This window comes from Carcharodon carcharias, chromosome 4 (assembly GCF_017639515.1).
Source record: "Carcharodon carcharias isolate sCarCar2 chromosome 4, sCarCar2.pri, whole genome shotgun sequence".
Classification (NCBI taxonomy): domain Eukaryota; kingdom Metazoa; phylum Chordata; class Chondrichthyes; order Lamniformes; family Lamnidae; genus Carcharodon; species Carcharodon carcharias.
Genome location: NC_054470.1, coordinates 180,828,375 through 180,850,179, shown reverse-complemented (window position 1 = coordinate 180,850,179; position 21,805 = coordinate 180,828,375). Strand labels below are relative to the sequence as shown.

General features: G+C 44.9%; 1 protein-coding gene across 2 annotated transcripts in view; it reads right to left on the bottom strand.

Annotated features, from left to right (window-relative positions):
- The window catches only part of hpgd (15-hydroxyprostaglandin dehydrogenase), an 83,318-nt gene that overhangs the window by 45,272 nt on the left and 16,241 nt on the right, over positions 1 to 21,805 (bottom strand). The gene's annotated exons all lie outside the window — the stretch shown is intronic.

The following is a 21,805-nucleotide window of genomic DNA, read 5'->3' as shown; positions in this document are numbered from 1 at the left end:
GTCGGAGACAGGGTTTCCTGACTGGGACATCGCTTCTTGCAAGGAGCATATGACTGGGAATAAATGTTTTATGAAATAATTTGCATTTATATAGAGTCTTTCATGGCCTCAGGATACACTAAACTCCTTTGCAGCCAGTGGGATATTTTTGAAACATAGGGACTGCTGAAATGTTAAGAAACATGGCAGCCAATGCCTCCCAAATAGCAGTGAAATAAATAACCTGACTTTAAAATGATATTTGGTTGAGAGATGACTGTTGATCAGGGCAACTCCCTTGCTCGTTAAATAGTTCAAATCAGAATCTATGTCCATTTGAGAGGGCAGGAGGAGCCTTTGTGTAACATCGGATGTAAATGGCAGTACCAGGTTCAAGCCCAGTTGCCGTCTTTCAAAATGTATATAAAAAAAAAAGAAATGATTAAACAAGGTTGTAAAATTAGTAGAAGATGATTAACTAAGAAGTCAAAAATAATGTTTGAACACCAAGTCTGAAAGAGGAAATGGTTAATCAAAATGTAGGGAAATGATTTGCCAAAAGTGTCAAACTAGGTTCTGTGCCAAGTCTCAGGTGAACACAATGTTCAGATGCAAGATGAGGATACTACCACATGAACCTTTTGACAGCAATTATACTTCACCTTTTGCATCACTGTAAATTGATTGATATTTAACACTGGGTCAGAATTTTCTGTAGCAGGGCATCTAGCCATGTCTGCCCTAGTTAAACCTTCCCCCGCACTCCTCAGGTTTAAAACCTCTTGCTCAGAATGTTGTTGAAAGTTTGAGCTGATAGTGGGAGAAAATGAGATTTGTAGACTCAAAAATAACATGAGGAAGACTGAGCAGGAGAGCAACTTAAATCAGGCACAGAAAGAAAAAATAAAAAAAAAGGGAAAGAAAAATTCGATTAAGGGAGAGAAGGAGACAGAAAGGAAAATTAAATTAAAAAAAAAATCCCACCAGAAAAACTCAAAACCTGAAAGCATGAGGCTCCACATTTGTAACAGTTACTTCCCAGTGCCAGAGAAGTTGATTGGCAGTCATGAACATGATGCTAAGAACACTTGTGTTTGCAGTCACAAGACTTAACTTTCTGGGGTGAGTTTAATGGGAAATTATAGGTCAAATGCAGTAAGTTCCTACAAGAAACAGGGAGGCTAAGCAAGCGATCCCTGTTTTGACAAAGCTAATGGCAGAACAAAGCAACTCTAAGAGCAAATTTTGGATATTGATGTTTAATTGCACATCTACTCATTGTCTGAAGTTGCTGAACCATTTGCCCAGAGAAAATGGGGGGAAGGCACGAGCTTTGCTGCTGTCTTAATGGCAACTTCTGACCTGTTATTGCTGCAATTTTGGTGGGTGGGTGAACAGGGTGCTGAGGTTGAGAGTCCAGATTCATGGTGCGCAAGCTATAAACAGGCAGAAATACAAAGGGAGACAGATATTTCTCAGAACCATCGGTAGTCTTGAAACATTTAAGAAATAAAAAACAGTGAAGCTATATACAGTTTGAAACAGGCTGATTTGCAAGGAGTTATGATGCTTACTACTCAAAGGTGGTACTTTGGAGATCCAGGACTATGACTCACCCAAAGCAATCAGACAGAGCTGTGAAAGAATATTGTCAGATCTCAGTCTTATTGCTCAACAGAAGAACTGACTCATGACAGGCTCAGAACAACATGCTTCTGAATGGTGTTTCCTGGTAGAGTTCAATAGACTAAATGTACAGAGGTTGTGAAGGAGTCCAAAATAGGGGCTGCATTTTCGCTACCAAGGCAGGTAGTCCGAGATGGGAAATTTCCCTACTCGGCAGACCCTCCTCAATTTATAGGGTCCCGTTAGACCCAATTTTCACTCTGGGGAGGAGAGGGTGGGATGGAAGCAGATCCTAGATGGCCACAGGCAGGGGAGAGGAGGGTGATGGGGTGAGTGCCAGGGCAGGCTGGTTGGAAGGCCCGCCTTGGTTCTCAGGAACTTTGTTTTAGAAGCTGTTAAGCCCTCTAGCCCTCACCCCTCACTTTCCCTCACCCTCCCCCCACCTCCCCTCAAACACTCCATGTAAACTCACATGTCCCTAACACACTCACCCAAACCCATCATACTCCCATGCTACCTCCATGCCAACTCACTGTCCCATCCTCCCATTCCTGCTCATATCCCCATGCCCCTTCATACCACCTCCATGGCCATTCACCCAGTATCCACCATGGGCAGACCCCAGGAACCATGTGGAGATTTAAAAAAAAACTTCCAACAATCTAATACAGCACTCACAGAGTAAGTGATAGTAAAACAAGACTCATTCAAGAAACTAATTCAAAACTTTTAAATCTCCTCAAATGGTTATTTTCTTATAAGATGAAACTCCTATTCAGGCTCCACATCAAAGACAGGAAATCATTTAACAACATCATTAAACTGTCAAATCAAACCCCTGCTGAGATAATTGCAGCTGTGGAAACTGAACTAAGCATTCCATAATTACATGATAACAGCCCTTTGGAAATGTCAATAAAGAACGCTGTCAAAACTGCATGACCGGATGATAATTTTTTTCTAACCCACATCCATGGTCTGTCAAAGTAATTCAGCAGAGGGTACTTTTTTAAAACTCTCACTGAAAGCATCAGGGTGTGTTTTTCTTGCATGCTTAAAGAGCAGGAGCGTAAATAAAGACTTCAGATCATGACACTTAAACAGAACTTATCCACTCTTCAAGAGCATTTATATTTACTCCATCAATTCATGACATTGTGGGTTAAACAGCCAAAACGGGGTCTGTTGGAACTCAGCATTAAGTTGTGAAGGCCCTGTTGAGTTTGGCTTTCCCGCCTGTGGGAATCACACCCCACCTCCTTTCCCCTGCCGTCGAAAACTGGATCTGTTGGAAATGGAGGTGGGACTTCTGCATCTGGGTTTTGCTCACCAGTTTTGAAGGTCCCCCGGAGCCTTCCCATCTCTACGAAAATCCAGTGCTGGGTTACTAATAACTCCGAAAGGGAACTCAGGGATAAACGCTTTCAGGCAGAAAATGGAATTCGCTGTCACATGGACTAGCTGAGACAAATAGCCTGGCTGATTTTGAGAGGGAAGCTAGATAAACGCATGAGAATATTCAGGGTCATTGTCTCCGCTAGAAGGCATAAAAAATGTTTAAGTCACTCTGACCGGTCCAATCCTCATTTCATAAGCTGAGATGTTCGTTCTTCACTAACATAACATGGGCTTGGTTCCTGTAAATAAGTGAATTGGTAGAAAAGCACTCTTAAAAGGAGTAATGACTCCCAAATCTAAGCATCAGGGAAAAAAAACCTTCATCACGGTTACATATACTAGGGGCCCACTGCATGTGACTGAAAATGTGATGACTCATCTGCCATTGCTCACAAATTTAATAGTTACATAAGTAAAATAAAGACAGATGGCAAGAGCTGCAGTACAAGTTGACAGATATGGCTCTTAAGCAGCACTTAGAATAAATGTCTTGTCAGAGGCAGAAGGGGAGGTGTTATAGTTGAGGTTTTTTCAGCTGGTCTTTAACCGAAACTCTGCTGGGGAAATTCCTCCGTGTTTACTGAAGCCACCCCTCGAAAGCTGCCTCAATCCACCATATGATTCTGAGCTGAATCAATCAACAGCTGAGCCATCAACAGACTCCCCAACGAGGTTTGACAGCCGAACATTTCATAACAATTTTATTGTGGGCAAAGATGCCAAAAATGTCCATTCAATAACCCTTCAGAGTTGGCAATGTTGTGAGGTTAACAGTTTGCAGTGATTTAAGTGCAGCAGAACGCAACTCAACCAGTAATCAAGCACAGAGGACCAAAAACCATGACAAATAGAGTGGAGTAGTCTATGTGGGATTAGCAGCCCGAGACAGCAGGATGGTCTCTAAACCACCAGGTTAGGGAGGAAAAGGTCCTGAGCCCCCACTGCAAGTGCACAGGGAGGAACTTTGGGAGAGTAATGGGGTTGCCAACCATCCATGATTGCCTTGAGGTCTCCAAGAACTAAATTAACTCAAATAGGTGTCACTTCATCTCAACACTCAGACTGACACTATCTTGGCAGAGTTTAAAAATGAACTTGGTAGCTGTCCAAAGAGACTTGGAACATAAATTGTTTTTATAGAAGTACAATATTTCTCTAAAAAAGAGAGACCTGAGGGAATAAATTAACAATAATTTCCATAAGAAAGACAGGTCTCAAAATAAGATTGCTAAAAGGATGGCTGAGTTGCTACTATTGTTATAATTGATCTACAGACACTTCTTGGGTGGAAACATTAAGTTTATTTACAATATATTCAGCAGCAACTACCAGTGTGCTTTCAGCTCCAACTCTAGCTCTACACTGACTGCTGAGGTAGCCCGCGCCACTCTCCTATTGGTTACTACAGATCATGTGATCTTCCTTAACAAGTATTATTCTTAAAAGGTATATCACACACTAAACAAAACCACAATTACTACAAAGATAGACAATGCAAAATAGAAATGAAATCTTGGGAGCCATTCGTAATACCAATTGATGAATTCTATGTAGACAACATTGTTGGAAAAGTCTCAGAAACTCAGAAGTCAGTCTGCCAGGAACTCAGGCCGACAACAGTGCCACCTACAATAGGTTAAATATGCTCTAAATCTATCAAGCTACAAAGGCTTCTATAAATTCAATTAGGTAGACACAGAGCAATTATTTCTTCTAGTGGGGGAATCCCAAACAAAAAGGCTTGGGAAGGAGCAGACTTTTCTCCCCCCGAACATGAAGGATGGAATTTCTCATGCAGGTTGTGGCCCCCGACCTGGCTTAGAATTTGGGGGTAAGCCATCTCCACGTAGCTGAGAAGCCCTGAGCTGATTTAGTGGTCACTGGGCCACTCATTGGCTCATGCCAAGATTTCTGCCCCCATCTGGGAAGTAGCCCTGCCTCTGAGAGTGGTGGCCAGTGTTAGGACTACAGTTCCCAAAGATGATTGTTGCTGGAGTCAGATTAGTCGGATTAGAAGCTGGGGGGCGCAGGGTGGTGGTGGGGGGCGGTACCATCAGGGTCAGGCTGGCAGCCCGAGTTGGGGGGGGGTGTAGAAGTTGCAGGGGGTGGGTAGTACCAGAAGGGGAAACTGCTGTTGGACACAGTGTGCTCCAAAAAGAGGAGATCCCACCTCAGCCCACAACGAGGCTGCAAGTATTCACCTGGCAGCCTCGCCGTATGGCGTGAGCACCCACCCCGCCGCTAGTAAAATACCAGCAGCGGCGGGTGGCGCCCTCTGCCGTGCCACCCGATTTTATACCCCCTTGCCTCCCAGTCCACTCCTGGGGCTGTATAAAATTCCACCCAAAAGGTATTGATAATCTGGGACTCAGCTCCCAAGATGGCTGTTGGGCCAACTGGAATTTTTGTTACAGATAAAAGTGACAAAAGGTATCAAATAAAACTGGGCAAATTGAGTTGAGATTCAATTCAGCTATTATTTTGCTGAATGGTGGAAATGGCTTGAGGGGCTGAATGATCCATTCTGTCCTTTTATTTGTTTGTTGCGTTTTTTGTTCCTAAAAATCCTACTTCCTCTTTTCATCAGACTTTTAGAGAACTTTATTTTTAATCATTGGGTCACGGGATGTGGGCCTTGCTGGCAAGGCCAGTAAACACTGTCCATCCAGAATAACCCTTGAGTAGTGGTGAGCTGCCTACTTGAACCGCTGCAGTGCATGTGGTGTAGGTACCCCCACAGTGCTGTTAGGGAGAGAATTCCAGGATTTTGACCCAGTGACAGTGAATGAACGGCGATATATTTCCAAGTCAGGCTGGCGTTTGTTATGACCAGGTGAGAAGGGGTGAACCAGCTCCCCTCTATTCAACCTTCTTGATTGGTCCCAAAGGGTCAAGTTTCTTTTTCGAGTATACACCTTTTCTAAATCAGATTGTATTTAACTATTTAAGCGGTGAGCAGTAAGGAGCCAATCAAACAAGGTTTGCTTGAGCCAAAGTAAGGGCAAATTTATTAACAGCTAAACCCTAGAAAAATAATAAAAATGCAACGTCAAGCATTCAAGCCTCTTTCAGTCATTAGGCACCGCAACCACCCCACCAACCCCCCACAACCTGCCCCGCCCCCCTCCCCCCACCACCCCCGACACACACACATATCAGAAAGGACCAAAAAAAAAGTTAAAAGAATATTCATTTGCTTGTCTTTGAGGCGTAGATTTTAAAGGTTGTGACCGATTTAGGTTAGCAGGTTTCTTGGATGTGGTCAGATATAGAAGATGTTGCAATTGATACAAGATCACTGGTAGGTTCATGGGTAAGTTTCTGGTAGAGTAGGCTTCTCAAACCGGATGACACTCTTATTCCAAAAGAGAGAAAGGGGCAAGAGCAGCCCTCAGCTTGTCTCCTCTGAAGACTTTCTTGGCACTGCCTGTCTCACCTGCAATCTCTCTCTAGTGGCTGGCAGCCTTGCTTTGAAAAACGTCACCCACTGTGTATTTCCAAGACGTTTTGGCTGGGTCTGCCTGTGGCAGCCATTGTTGTAATATACAGTACTTTGCATTTTTAATGTCTCTTCCTTAGACAGTTAGGAGTATCCCAGTATCTCACCTCAGCGCCCATCCATCTACAGCGAGCAGGGAGGGTTGAATGGATCTCACATCGTCTCTGCTGGCACCTCTCACGGTGCACTGGATGAGGGCGGCAGCTCCTCCGCCCCTCTGCACACAATGAGGCTGCGATGATTGGGGAGATGCCAGCTGCAGAACTGGCAGCTCCCTCCCAGGTGGGGCCAGCACAAGTTCCACGGGTCAGAGGAGGAACATTTGAGGACTCTGGGTCTATACTCGATGGAGTTTAGAAGGATGAGGGGGGTCTGATTGAAACTTACAGAATACTGAAAGGCATGGATAGAGTGGACGTGGGGAAGATGTTTCCATTAGTAGGAGAGACTAGGACCCGAGGGCACAGCCTCAGAGTAAAGGGAAGACCTTTTAGAACAGAGATGAGGAGAAACTTCTTTTGCCAGAAAGTGGTGAATCTATGGACTTCATTGCAACAGAAGGCTGTGGAGGCCAGGTCATTGAATGTATTTAAGAGTGAGATAGATAGGTTCTTGATTGGTAAGGGGATCAAAGGTTACGGGGAGAAGGCGGGAGATTCAGGTTGAGAAACTTTTCAACCATGATTGAATGGCGGAGCAGACTCGATGGGCTGAATGGCCTAATTTCTGCTCCTATGTCTTATGGTCTCTTATGGTCTTATGGTCTGCCAAGGTCATTGAGGCCAACAGGACAGCAGAGAGGGCAGGCTGTCTCAGATGCCAGTGCCAGCGAGGGGGCATCACAAAGACGTAGCACCCGCAAATATAAAATGAAAGCACCTTAGGCTCACCGCGGGTTCGTCACTGGTGGTTTTTTGTTGACTTCCCCTATGAGTAACTTCTGATTGTGTGTGAATTGCGACACCATTCTAATTGTGGTTTTTTTGGAGGGTTTTGACAGATTTAGCATAAAGGTCTCCAGGATGGAGGCTACTGGCCAGGCTTGTGTTGGAGATCTGTATGTGCTGTGGCAGGAGAAGGTTCCTTGGATTAGAGCATTCTGGGTGTCCCTGCTTCCCTGGAGTATACATGGGTCAGTGTCTAACACCTCATTTCCCTGTGCATGCTCATCCTCGGACTCACTGCTGGACACATCGTTTGCATCCGCAGCTACTGTGTCTACATCTTCCTTGTCCATAGTGTCCCCCCTTTGCAGTGCAAGATTGTAGAGAGCGCAGCATGCAATAACTATCAGCAATGCCCGATCTGGGGGTTACTGGAGTGCGCCCCCTGAGCGGTCCAGGCATTGGAAGCGCATTTTGAGAAGATCGATGGCTCTCTCCACCACAGTCCTTGTGGAGCGGTGGCTCCTATTATACCACTGTTCAGCTTCTGTTCTTGGATGGTGAAGAGGCGTCATGAGCCACCTTCTGAGGGGATAGCCCTCGTCACCCAGCAGACATCCATCCAGCTGAGCTGAAGCACTGAAGAGCCTCGGCACCTGGGAGTGTCTGAGGATGTAGGCACCGTGGGAGCTGCCTGGGTACCTTGCACAGACTTGTAGAATCAGCATCCTGTGATCACACACTATCTGCACGTTCATGGAGTGGAAGCCCTTCCTGTTGACGAAAGCACTGGTCTCACCTGCTGGCGCCTTGATGGCCACATGTGTACAGTCTATAGCACCCTGGACACGGGAGAAGCCAGCAATGGCCGCGAAGCCTCTGGCTCGCTGTGTCTGACTGGCGTTGTCTCAGTGGTAGTGGATGAAGTTCAATGCATGTCTGAACACAGTGTTTGTGACCTGCTTGACACAAGTGTGTACAACTGATTGGGAGACACCGCAAAGATCACCCACCGACCCCCTAGAAAGAGCCAGAGGCATAAACGTTGAGTGCAGCTGTGACCTTTAGAGACACGGGCATGGGGTGTCCAACCACACAGTTCGCTGAAATCTCTGGACCAATCATCTGGCAGATAGTGTTGACTGTCTCTCTGGACAGACGGAGCTTCCTTTATTGACCTCAGACATGTTCAGGTAGCTACTTTGCTTTCTGTATATCCTGGCAGCAAGATACTGGCACCTTCTGTGGCTCCTTGTGCCTTGGACGATCTCTTGGCCCTGCACCCCTTGTGCCTGCACCTGTCCTCCCAAAGGTGGCTCCCCTGGAGGCTGAACATGCACTCCTGGCCTCCTCCCCCTTCTGGTCCTCCCTTTCTCCTCAGATGAGGTGCCTCCAGTGGAGAGCACAACTCCCATTCCCAGGCTCAGAAAGGCTTCCTGAAACCTACAGGCCCTAAAACAAATGCTCACTGCAAAGTGCCGACCTGAAGGTTATGAGTCCAGTCCAAGCAGCTGCGATGCATTTGGAACTTTTCCGCCTCACACAGGCAAGTTTCTCTAACTTTGGAACAGTAACTTTTAAATCTGTACAATTGCAACCCTACTGAGCCCTCTTCTCCAGCCCGTGGATGAGCTTCATATAAATTTTTGCTAGCCGCCTGCCTGTTGCGGCCTTGCGATGAGCCGAAGATCACACAGGCGACGCAAAATCCCGTCAACTGCAGCCTCAAGGGCCTTAAGTAGCCCATTAATTAATGGCGGGCGAGCAATGGACATCGTTGCGCACCCACCCACCGAAATATCGTGATGATGCGCAGTAACATCGGGACGCGCACCTGATGTCACCGCACGTCGTTTTATGCATCGGCGTGTGGGTCCCGCCTCCTCACACCGACGGAATAATACTGCCCCAGATCTTGCTGCATTTGGACATGGACTGCTTCCTTACATCCGTCTGGGAGGGTAGACTATAAAGGCATGGTGATAAAAACAAAAAAAACTGCGCTTGCTGGAAATCCAAAACAAAAACAGAAATACCTGGAAAAACTCAGCAGGTCTGGCAGCATCGGCGGAGAAGAAAAGAGTTGACGTTTCGAGTCCTCATGAACCTTCGACAGAACTTGAGTGAATCCAAGAAAGGGGTGAAATATAAGCTGGTTTAAGGTGTGTGGCGGGGGGTGGGTTGGGTGGGGGGAGAGAAGTGGAGGGGGGGTGGTGTGGTTGTAGGGACAAACAAGCAGTGATAGAAGCAGATCATCAAAAGATGTCACAGACAACAGAACAAAAGAACACAGAGGTGTTGAAGTTGGTGATATTATCTAAACGAATGTGCTAATTAAGAATGGATGGTAGGGCACTCAAGGTATAGCTCTAGTGGGGGTGGGGAGCATATAAATCTTTTTTTGGGGACGAAAGACTACCCTAAAAAGTTAGTGGCATTCTACCTCCATTGTGAACATCAGACTAATAGACAGGATATGATGACTGGGTAAATTGCCAGGACTCGTAGTACTTTAAAAGAGCTCACTGCATCATCTCTGACACGAAGGCTGAGTACTTTGATAAGTGGCTGGGAGGCACTTGGCATTTAAACAATCGTACCTCCAGAAAGTTCCTTCAGCAGAGGTGATGGAAAAAATTATTGGCGGGCAAACTGCAGAACAGTGTCAATCTCTCCGAACCATAGGCCGGGATGGCAGAAAGGGGGTTTGCCATTCTGCTGGAGAGAACCCAATATTAAAAAAACCAGAAAACCCTTTATTCTCTATACTTCCTACTCTCAGTAAAGCAAGCAGGCGTCTTCGAGAAGCTGAACAATCTCCACTGGGATCCATCAACTTCTGGGCTTCTGGACAAAGATCCATCTTTCAGTTCTCTAGCCTCAGAAACTTTGGGACCAATGGACTTAATGTTCATTTAACCGCATCTGCTTTTGAGATGTAAAACAGCACTTAATCCTTGAGAAATCTGACAATCCACACCATGTTCTGAAACTCAGCAAAGTAGATTTTCCAATATAGCATTTCTGACACAAAGCTTTGCCCTGTGACAGTGCACATTAGGAATCTGGGCATTGACGTCACATCTTCCATTTAATCATTAGAACAGACAGAAAATTCAGCAACCTCCGCTGATCTCTACTCTCCAATTCGCAATCATGGAATAATGTAGCACAGAAGGCGGCCATCCTACCCATTGTGCCCATGCTGGCTCTTTGAAACACCCCACTTAGCCCTTAAAATGTTTCCTTCTCAGATATCTATCCAACAATTCTTTGAAAGCTGCAAGTCAGGCAGTGCATTCTTGTTCACAATTTACTCCATAATCAATTCCTTACGTTATCTCTGGTTCTTTTGTTAATTGTGCCAAATCTGTATCAGCTGGGTCAGTAACCAGAGTTCTGCCAGTGGTAACAGTTTCTTCCTCTTTAATCTATCAAAACCCCATCACACCTTAATTAAATTTCTGCTTGACCTTTGCTGCTCTAAGGAGAGCAACCCCAGCTCCTCTTCCCATCGCTTGCCATTTCAATCTTGCTCTGGTGCTCACATTTCTGTCCTTGGCCTGCTACAATGTTCCAGTGAAGCCCAATGCAAACTGGAGAAACAGCACCTCATCTTCCAATTAGGCACTTTACAACTTTCTGGACTTAACATTGAGTTCAACAACTTCAGACCATTTTCTTCCCCAAATGCCAGTCTGTATCTTGCCATAGGGAAATTGTTAGAAGCTATTATTAAAGATATTATAGCAGGGCACTCAGGAAAATTCAAGGCAATCAAATGGAGTCAACACGGTTTTATAAAAGGGAGATTATGTTTAACCAATTTATTGGAGTTCTTTGAAGGAGTCACATGTGCTGTGGATAAAGGGGAACTGGTGGATGTACTGTACTTAGATTTCCAGAAGGCATTTGATACTGTGCCACACCAAAGGTTATTGCAGAAAATAAAAGCTCATACTGTGGGGGGTAACATATTGGCATGGATAAAAGATTGGCTAGCTAACAGGAAGCAGAGAGTAGGCACAAATGGGTCTTTTTCTGGTTGGCAGGAAGTAACAAGTGGTATGCCACAGGGATCAGGCTGGGGTCTCAATTTTTTACAATTTATACAAATGACTTGGATGAAGGGACCAAAGGAATGGTGGCTAACTTTGCTGTCATCACAAAGATAGGTAGGAAAGTAAATTGTGAAGAGGACATAAGTGACATAGATAGGTTAAGTGAGTGAGTAAAGATCCGGCAAATGGAGTATCATGTGGGGAAATGTGAAATTGTTCATTTTGGCAGGAAGAATGAAAAAGAAGCTTATTATTATGTAAATGGTGAGAGATTGCAGAGTTCTGAGATTCAGAGGGATCTGGTGTCCTAGTGCATGAATCACAAAAGGTTAGTATGCAGGTACAGCACGTAATTAGGAAAGATAATAGAATGTTATCATTTATTTTGAGGGGAATTGATCACAAAAGTAGGGAGGTTATGCTTCAGTTGTCCAGGGCATTGGTGAAATCACATCTGGAGCATTACGTACAGTACTGGTCTCCTTGTTTAAAGAAAGATGTAAATGCGTTAGAAGCAGTTCAGAGATGGTCTACTAGGCTAATACCAGGAATGGGTGGGTTGTCTTATGAGGAAAGGCTGGACAGGTTAGGCTTGTATCCACGGGAATTTAGAAGAGTAAGAGGCAACTTACTTGAAACCTTTAACATCCTGAGGGGTCTTGACAGGGTGGATGTGGAGAGGATGTTTCCTCTTGTGGGAGAATCTAGAACTAGGGGCCACTGTTTAAAAAAAAGGGGTTGCTCACTTAAGACAGAGATGAGGAGGAATTTTTTCTCTTAGAGGGTTGAGAGTCTTTGGAACTCTCTTCCTCAAAAGGTGGTGGAAGCAGAGTCTTTGAATATTGTTAAAGCAGAGCTGTATAGATTCTTGATTAACAAGAGGTTGAAAGGTTATCGAGGATAAACAGGAATGTGGGGTAGAGATTACATTCAGTTCAGCCATGATCTTATTGAATGGTGGAGCAGGATTGAAGGGCCGAGTGGCCTACTGCTGCTTATAATTCGTATGTTCTCATATTTTTACTTTCAGATAGCGCTGACCTTTGTTCTGCTTTAGCACCTACTCTGGACCAATGCTTTGTGTATTTAATACTGTCATTACCACTCCCCATACCTTGTCTTCCATGATAACTTTGTCATTTAATCTCCCCCTGCCCTTTAACCTATCCCTGATTTTCTCTTTGGCTCCACCTGCCCACCCACCTCTCACCTCTCTTTTTAACAGCATAAAACCCATCACAATCCTACCTCTCTTCAGTTCTGAAGATGAGTCATTTGGACTCGAAACGTTAATTCTATTTCTCTCTCCACAGATACTCCCAGACCTGTTGAATTTTTCTAGCGCTTTCTGTTTTTATCCCAGCTCCTCATAGAGTTATGCAGCACAGAAAGAGGCCCTTTGGCCTGTCATGTCTGTGCTGGCCATCAAGAACCTAGCTAGCTTCTCTAGTCTCCTGACATGAACACCTTCATCTCTGGTGCCATTCTAGCAAATCTCCTCTATACTCTCTCCACAGCCTCTACACCCGTCGTATCATATGCAGGTTTTTGCAAATCTGTAAAATGTGCGGAGTCCAAAAATAACAATGTCAAAATGTAAATGATGGTTCAGCAAGAACTTCAAGCCACAGAGGATGTTTGTTCCTCCAGGAACAAGCTACATTTGTTACTGACTTCAGCAAGGGGAAACTCAGAGGCAGCAAGATAATGCTTGAATGGCCTTATTTCGTTGAACTCTTGAAACTTGGCTCATTCTGCGTGTAAGCATTTATTACAAATCCAGCTGACATCACAGAATCAAAGCATCTTGCCTAAGTGGAAACTGCCAAATATTCATTATAATATTCTGGTGAAATAAAAAAAAGGTAGAAAATCTAGATTTGAGGTCACCAGTTATTAAAACAGAAAATACTGGAAATACTTAGCAGGTCAGGCAACATCTAAAGGAGAGCAAAAGACAGGGTTAACATTTCAGGTCAATGTCATTCCATTAGAACTGGGTAAAGTTAGAAACGTAATGGGTTTTAAGCAGTGGAAGGAGGGAGTGTGGAAAAGAAATCCAAAGGGAAGATCTGTGGTAGGGTGAAAGACAGGAGAGATTAAACGGCAGAGACATTAGTGGTTTAGGGCCGAAGGGAATGGGGTAATGGAAAGAAGCAAAAGATGTTCCTAGAGGATTTTTGAGGAAACCTCAACCACAGGCGGGGTGAAGTTTCCGATGGTTAATTGAAAATAAAATGTTTTCAGAACTCATTTGCAACACGTTCCTGCTCATATGACGGAGAGTCACATGAGGGGACATGTTTTCCTTATTTTTAAAAAATTTACTCTTAATGTGGAAAATCTTTAGCTCCCTGAGGCAGCTGTGTGCCAGGAGCAGCTACCATCAAAAAGGGAAAAAAAGACAAGGAGAAAACCAGAGTAAATCCAAAACTTTTTTGTTTCGTTCTTTTCGTCCAACTCCTTTCGCTTGCTTAAATCTTACTATATTTCTAACTGACCCCAGTTCTGAAAGATATTTTTGACCTAAAACATTATGTTTGGGGAGGATTTTCTCCTCGTTGGGTGGGCGTGGCGGATGGGTCCAGGAGCGGCCTCGCAACAGTGCCCAGCGATCGGACCCCGACTACAAGTTCACGTTGGCCGGCCAATTAATGACCAGCCAGCGGGAAACACGGGCTGATAACCTCAGCGCTGCCGGGGTAAGGGCAGGAGGAGGGCGAGCGTGGAAGTGTGCACATGTGCGTGGATGCGCTCACAGAGTGCGCCCTGAAGGCACACAGCTGCCTCAGGGAGCTAAAGACTTTCCACATTAAAAACAAAATTTTTAAAAATAAGGAAAACATGTCCCCTCATGTGACTCTCCGTCATATGAGCAGGGACGTGCTGCAAATGAGTTCTGAAAACATTTATTTTATTTTTAATTAAACCATCGGAAACTTCAGCCCGCCCGTGGTTGAGGTTTCCTCAAGAATCGAAAGGCCGCTTGGCCTATTCACCCGCCCGCCAATCGGAAGGTTGGATGGACAGGGAACAATTCTCTTTAGCTGATCGACTAACGGGCTTAACAGCCCTCTTAATTGTCGGCGGGCGCGCTGTCAACTTCCTCCCGCGCCAGCCGACCGAAATATCGCGTGAGTGCATGATGACATCGGGGCGCTCGCCCAACATCATCGCGCACTATTTCACAAGGTGAAAATTCAGCCCTTTGTGTTTCTCTCCACAGATGTTGCCAAACCTGCTGAGTATTTCCAGCAACTACAATCTTTTGCTTTTGTGTTGGTGTTGAAATCACTGTGTTGGCTTGACCCAGCCTTAAGAGCATAAGGAATAGAAGCAGAAGTAGACCACAAAGCCCTTTGAGGCTGCTTCATCATTCAATATGATCATGGCTGATCGTGGGGCTTCAACTCCATTTTCCTACCTGTGCCCCATATCCCTTCATTCCCTGAGACAGCAAAAATCTATCCATCCCAACCTTAAATCTATTCATCGATGGAGTATCCACAACCCCCTGGGGTAGAGAATTCCAAAAATTCACAAACCTTTGAGTGAAGTAATTTCTCCTCATCTCAGTCCTAAATGATTAGCCACTTATCCTGAGACTATGCCCCCATGTTTTAGACTCCCCGACCAGTGGAAACAATCTCTGTGTCTATCCCATCAAACTCCTTCAGAATTCTGTAGGTTTCAGTGAGATCACCTCCCATTCTTCTAAACTCCAGAGAACATAAGCCCAATTTACTCAGCCTCTCATCATAGGACAACTCCCTCATCCCAGGGACCAATTTAGTGAACCTTCTCTGTACCAAATCAGGTGTATCCTTTCTTAAATGTGAAGACCAAAACTGCACACATACTCCAGATGCAGTCTCACCAAAACCCTGTATAACTGTAGCAAGACTTCTTTATTCCTGTACTCCAATCCCCTTGCAATAAGTTGACCATGGGAAGATTATTGTGAAATTTTTGCCCCAGGTCTACCAAGAAGTGATTGCAGCTTCTAAACAAAGGGCTAAAGATTCATCTGCATCTGTTTTTCCTGATCCATCAGCATGAGGTTGAAGTGGGCGGTACGCAAATTTCAAGCTGTCTCATGGCTACAATCAGGTAGGTATTCAACCGCGCGGGACTCTTGCTGCTGGCTGAATGCTCACAATGGGGCCTGGTGACATGCAAAGATAGCATGTGTTCCAGCTAGTGGAAAAGGCAGTCTTCCCCTCTTAAAAGGGGTACTGCCCTGCTAGTACCCCAATTTGAAACAAAGCAAAGGGAGCATCAGGGCTGACAAGGGCTCCCAGGTTCACAGATGTGGCTCTGGAGGTCTAGGCCATGGAGGTGGATGGGAACAGAGAGGTCATGTATCCAGGTGGAAACCAGAAAGCTATCAGGAACCACACCCTGAAAGGAACGGGAACAAATGATCAGGGAGATCAATTCAAGTCTGGCTTCAAAGCCCTGGCAACTATGTCACAAGAATTTCAATGACCTCATCTGAGTGGTCAAGGTCAGCCAATGAATTTTTGTGTGACACTCGCTACCTACCATACCACCTATCTCACACACTGTTGAATGAGCAGTCAGGACTCAGGCCTAACATTGAGATATTTCACTCCAGCCATCTTCCAATGATGCCAGTCTCAGACCCACCTCTCACTGCCACCACAAAGCTCCAGCTATGGCAGGCATATCACTCAAAAACAGGCTACACAATCACTGACATTCTTCTCTCTCTGCTGTGGGACAAGGTGGCACGCAATAGAAGGGAGAGGAACAGAAACAGTGGGGGACAGGCACCCCTGAATCCCCTGAGCCCCCAACAAAGAGGTCATGCTCTGCATCATGAATCTGGCTGTGACGGAGCCCGTAGCATTCAGCATTGCTGACAGCACCTGGGATGACTATATTACTGCCTAATGCTCCTTCTTAACAACCAGCTCACCTTCATCCTGTTATCAACATGCTGATGGTATGACCATGATTCCCTTGCTTTCCACTACCCCTTGCCCCCTTCCCTCACCCCAACCCTCCCCACCTATTTTCAGCTTTCAAATGCACCAGATCTATGGTCTGCCCAGCCCCAACAGCCTCAGGAGAGAAAGAGACAGTAACGCCACACCAACCGATGAAGAAACTTCATCATTTGATCTGACAGTCACAAGTACCAGTTCAGGTACTGGCACTGTGGAAACTTTAGGGACCAGCATAGAATGGGAATCTGCACGCGGCAAGTCACTAGGCATGAGTAGAGTATCGCAAGGCCAGCGGGAAAAGATAGCTCATGTGCCGGATCCTTGAAAGGCGAGAATGCAGATGAGTTCTGCTTAGAGGACACAGATGAAAAATGTGATAGGGTGGCTTACAGGAGAACTCTAATGAGCATGCACACCCAGATCCTGGATTGGCAGACATGGCAGATGAGTCAGGTGTAGCGGGGGGGTGGGGGGGTGGGGTGGGGGCAGCGGGCAGTGGTGGTGGTGGGGGCAACCCTCATCTCTGAGCAGCCACTCTCTGGTACCTCTTGGTGGGAATGACAGACTGTCTCAGGGTGAAGGCATCATGGCTGCTGCCAAGGTGACAGGCATTCACCCATATGATGGTCTGTGCATGCTGACACCCCGACTGAACACTGATGGAATGGTAGCTCTTGTGATTCCTGTACCTTGCCCCATTGACATGTGCAGCCCTCAAAGCCATGTGTGTGCGATGACTACCCGCACTGCTGGAAACCCCAGTATTATGACAAAACAATACACCCCATCATCCCACTTCTCTTTGCTTGAAGAGAATACGGTAAAATTCCTTGCTTCAAATACAGGCCTCCATGTACTCCTGCATTTAGCGATGGATGGTTTACTGGGAGACGTTCGCTATCTGGAATGATTTGGTCTCAGGAGTTTAATGTTCTGCTCACTGGCAGCACCATCCTCACCCTTGTGTAAGGCTGCAGGTCCTGGTGAGAAAGGTGGCACAGTTTCTTGACCAATCCTTGTTGAATCAGGCATTGAAACTGGGTGGGGTGGAGGTAGGAGAGATGTTCCCTGTAAACCCATGGTGAGTACTGCCTTCTCTGGAGAGCCTCACTCCTCCTTCCTCTTTGCCGAGAACATATGAAATAGGAGGAAAAGACCACACGGCCCAGCGAGATTGCTCTGCCATTAAATATGATCATGGCTGGTATTCTGTCTTAACTCCGCTTTCCCACCTGTTGCCCTATATCCCTTTATTCCGCAAGATACAAAAATCTGTCTATCTCGGCCTTAAATATATTCAATGCTGGAGCAACCACAATCCAGTGTAGTAGAGAATTCCAAAGACTAATGATCCTTTGAGTGAAGAAATTTCTCCTCATCGCAGTCCTAAACGATCAGCCCCTTATCCTGAGACTGTGCCCCCGTGTTCTAGGTTCCTCAGCCAACCTCTCTATTTGCCCTGTCAAACCCCTTCAGAATTTTCTATATTTCAACGAGATCACCTCTCATTTTTCTAAACTCCAGAGGATATAGACCCAATTAACTTAACCTGTCATCATAGGACAACCCTCTTATCCAGGGACAAATCTAGTTAGCTTTCACTTTACTGCCACCATTGCAATTATTATATCCTTCCTTGGAGAGCAAAATTGCTCCAAGTATGGTCTCATTCAAGCCCTGTACAATTGTAGCAAAACTTCTTTATTGCTGCACTCCAATGCCCTTGCAATAAAGGCCAACATGCAACTTAGCTTCCCAATTGTTTGCTATATGTACATGCTGACTCCGCTATCCTTGTATGAGTACATCGAAGTCCCTCTGAATATCAACACTGACAAGTTTCATACCTTGAAAAAAATTCTGCTTTTTTATTCCTAGTATCAAAGTGAATAACCCCACACTTCCCCACATCAAACTCTATCTGCCACCTTGTTGCCCAGTCAGTAACCCTGTATCTCTTTGCAGTCTCTGTGTGTCCTCCTCACAGCTTGCATTCCCACCTAGCTCAGTATCATTAGCAAATTTAGATACATTAGTCTCTGACTCTTTGTAAACAGCTGAGGCCCCAACACTGATCCTTGCTGCATTCCATTAGTTACAGTTTGCTAACTTGAAAGTCCCTTGTTTATCCCTCTTCTTTGCTTCCTGTCCAATTTTCCGATTTAACAGAGATTTCACAGACAAACTACACAGTTATGAGATAGTATATTTTCCTTTGTCGTCCTTATTGGGTAAAGTAGAAAGCTGAGGATAAAGAACGCTCATTCAACATATCATTTGTCATGCTACCAATGGCCATTTTTTCTTGTTCATCAGCGGAACATCTGATAGATGCAGAAATCTATTGTTATGCTCAAGTTACCAAAACTAACCGAGAAACACAAGTAATACATATTTATTTAAGCGTCTTTGGATCCGTATTAGAAACAACCTAAACTTAGTGACCACGTACAGAAAGGGGTATTTCTGGAATTGAACCAACTAACACTGCACAGAATATCAACATCATTGGTAAGTTTTTCCAGCGGGGATCAATCTACTGCTTGCGAGGACAGTGGGTCAGAGGGTTTTCAGAAGCAGAATAGGAGATCTCAACCTCCATTGATACAAGCCATCAATGGTTCAGTTTTAGGCAAGCTACTTTATGCCCAAAAGTAATTACGGTGTTTTTAATTTACAATGATCACCAGAGGCAATCAACAGGGCTGAAAGCTCCTTTCAGGCCTTTGTTACTATGGAGCAAACTCAACTCCAAAGAAACCCAGCTTTCCACTATATAACACAGCACTGAAATCGGAGTGAAAGAGATACATCAATGCTAAGTTACTCCTTGTGTACAATTCAAATGTCAGCAAATTGCATGGAAGATTGAGGGGGATTTCATTTTGGTACAATCAGATTTACAAACACGGTTATGCTGCATATGACAGAACAGGCGTGAGAGGGGCTGAATGGCATACTCCTATGTAACATTTTCAAGGTGTGGAAAAACTTGCATACAGCTGGGATTGATGTAGAGAAATGGCGCACAATTGTAAAATGAGGAATATCTGTAATGAAAGATGTTGATCCAGCCCGGGAAGAGGCTCTCCCCACTTGGCATGCCCTAGTAATTGCAGAACAAGAACTGATAAAAACTAACAGGATGCTGGAGCTATACTGCTAACTTGTTTGAGCATGAGACAGGAGCACCTAATAAAAGTCCTACACATAATATACGGTTCCTTCATGTGCCACAGTTAATCGTATTTTTTCACATTTCTCCAGTTCCAAAGTTGAACATTGCTGAATAAAGTGACATGCTGTCGAAGCACCCTTTTCTCATGAGGTATAAATTGTTGCTCCTTTTGAAATTTTGCATTCTTGCATTTGTCCTGACGAGTGCAAAATGAAAAGCTTCAACGGCATGTCTCTTTTTTCAGCCAGACTCAAGTTCTGTACTACCAAATAACTAAAGCTGCATATCCTCCAACTCACCAAGCATAAAGCAGTGAGAAGCCGGCCCGCATTAATAAAATATCAATCAGCTAAAAGTATTTTTCCTGGGAGAAGTTACGGTAGTGGGTTCCCCTGAGGGTGTGTTGACACTTGCGATCAGTTCCCCAATATGCAAAAAGTTCAGAAACATCTGTTTTTAAATCGCCGCCCTACCTTGAGAATATTAGCTTATCAGAGAGAATAGCTACATATTGCCAATGGCGTAGCTTTAAGTGCCAAGAAACTGCATAAGAAAACACCAACAGACGGTGTTATATTTACAAAATGTTTTCTTCCCTTTCTTACTTAATGGATGGGGAAAGAAAACATCACAGTGCTTCCCTTATAAAGCTTGACAACCAAAGGTTTGCCCATTATGGATTTCACTCTGCCAGAAGTACAAACTTGATTAGAAAAATCAAGAAAATCCTCAGAAAAATAAAATGTCTCCTGAAAAAAGAAACAGTGGCATTGGAGGATGGGACAACGATGAATCAAAGTCCATCGATAATAAAGTCGTCTTTAAGTATCCAGAAACCCTTTTCAAACATGGTTAGTCTAACATAAAATGGGTTGTTTACTGTAACACTGTCATAAATATTATAAATACAAAGTGAAGAGAAAGATTGAAAATATTTTAAATCTTGAAACTGCTGGAAATACATAACAGGTTATGCAGTGTTCACCCAGAGAAAAGACAGGAAGGCGTTTTGAACAGATCCCTTCTTCAGAAAAGAATTATGTGCATTTCTATAGTGCCTTTCACAACCTCAGGTTATCTCAAAAGTGCTTTGCAGATAGTGCAGCACTTTTGAAGTGTCGACACTGCACTAGTATGGGAAATGCGGCAGCAATTTGCACATAGCAAGCTCTCACAAACAGCAATATGATAATGAACAAATTATCTGTTTGATGGAGGCTTCTATTAAATGGTGAGAGTTTCCCCGCCCTGCCCCCCCCCCCCCCCCCCCCCCCACAAAAGAATGTAAAATCTTTTCCACTGATATTGGGAGGAATCTGGGAGCCGTACATAGCGGATGCTGGGTGAATGACTATAGAGGATACATGGGATGCGTGGAGGGGGCATGGGTGAGTGAGGGATGGGTCGGGAAAGTGAAGCGTGGAAGAGCTGGGGGACTTTTAATCAAGCTGGAAGCTGTGCTGCTGTTGCTGACAGCCAAGGTGATCCTGTCAGCCAACCTCCGCATCTGTGCTCCTGCTCTGGTTCACAGCTTGCAAACTGCACCATGAAGCTGAATCCTGCAGAAAAAGGGCAAAATCCTGGGCAAAGTCACATGCCAGTCAGTTGTGCAGTCTACGAGCCGTGAAAGGGCCCAGCCCGCAAAACGCCCTTCCAAGAGGAAATGCCGGCACCTTCATCTCTGTGCTTGATTTTAATTTTTTCTGCTTCACCCAATTCCATTGAAATGTTTGCCTAAATTTCAGCCGTCAGTTCCGTGGAGCCCTGCCCTTGACGCTACACAGTCTTTTCTCTCCACCGTGATGCATGTTTACATGGTCAAGTTCCATCTGAAATCTTTGCTTTTAGTGTAATCACAGTAGCGGCAAAGGTTCTGCTCGTGCTGTGCTCCACGAACACAGATCATAGAGTCTGCATGGACTCAGCCTACAGTTATCGAAACAATCCCATAGAATTATGGAGCACTGGAGGAGGTCTATGAGTCCACTGTGCCAGCTCGGAAAGAAACAGCTACCTAATTAGCTCCACTTGCCTGTCCTTCTGAGATCCCAGCAAGCAGTCATAAAAATGAATAGGAAATTGCAGGTTGGCAGACCAAAATTTGGGATTTTTATCCCAGCGTCAGTGCACCTGTAACCAGAGCCATTCCTTACCCCTAAGAGAACAACTTTTCACACAATGATAAAGTACATCCTTCTTTTGAGGAC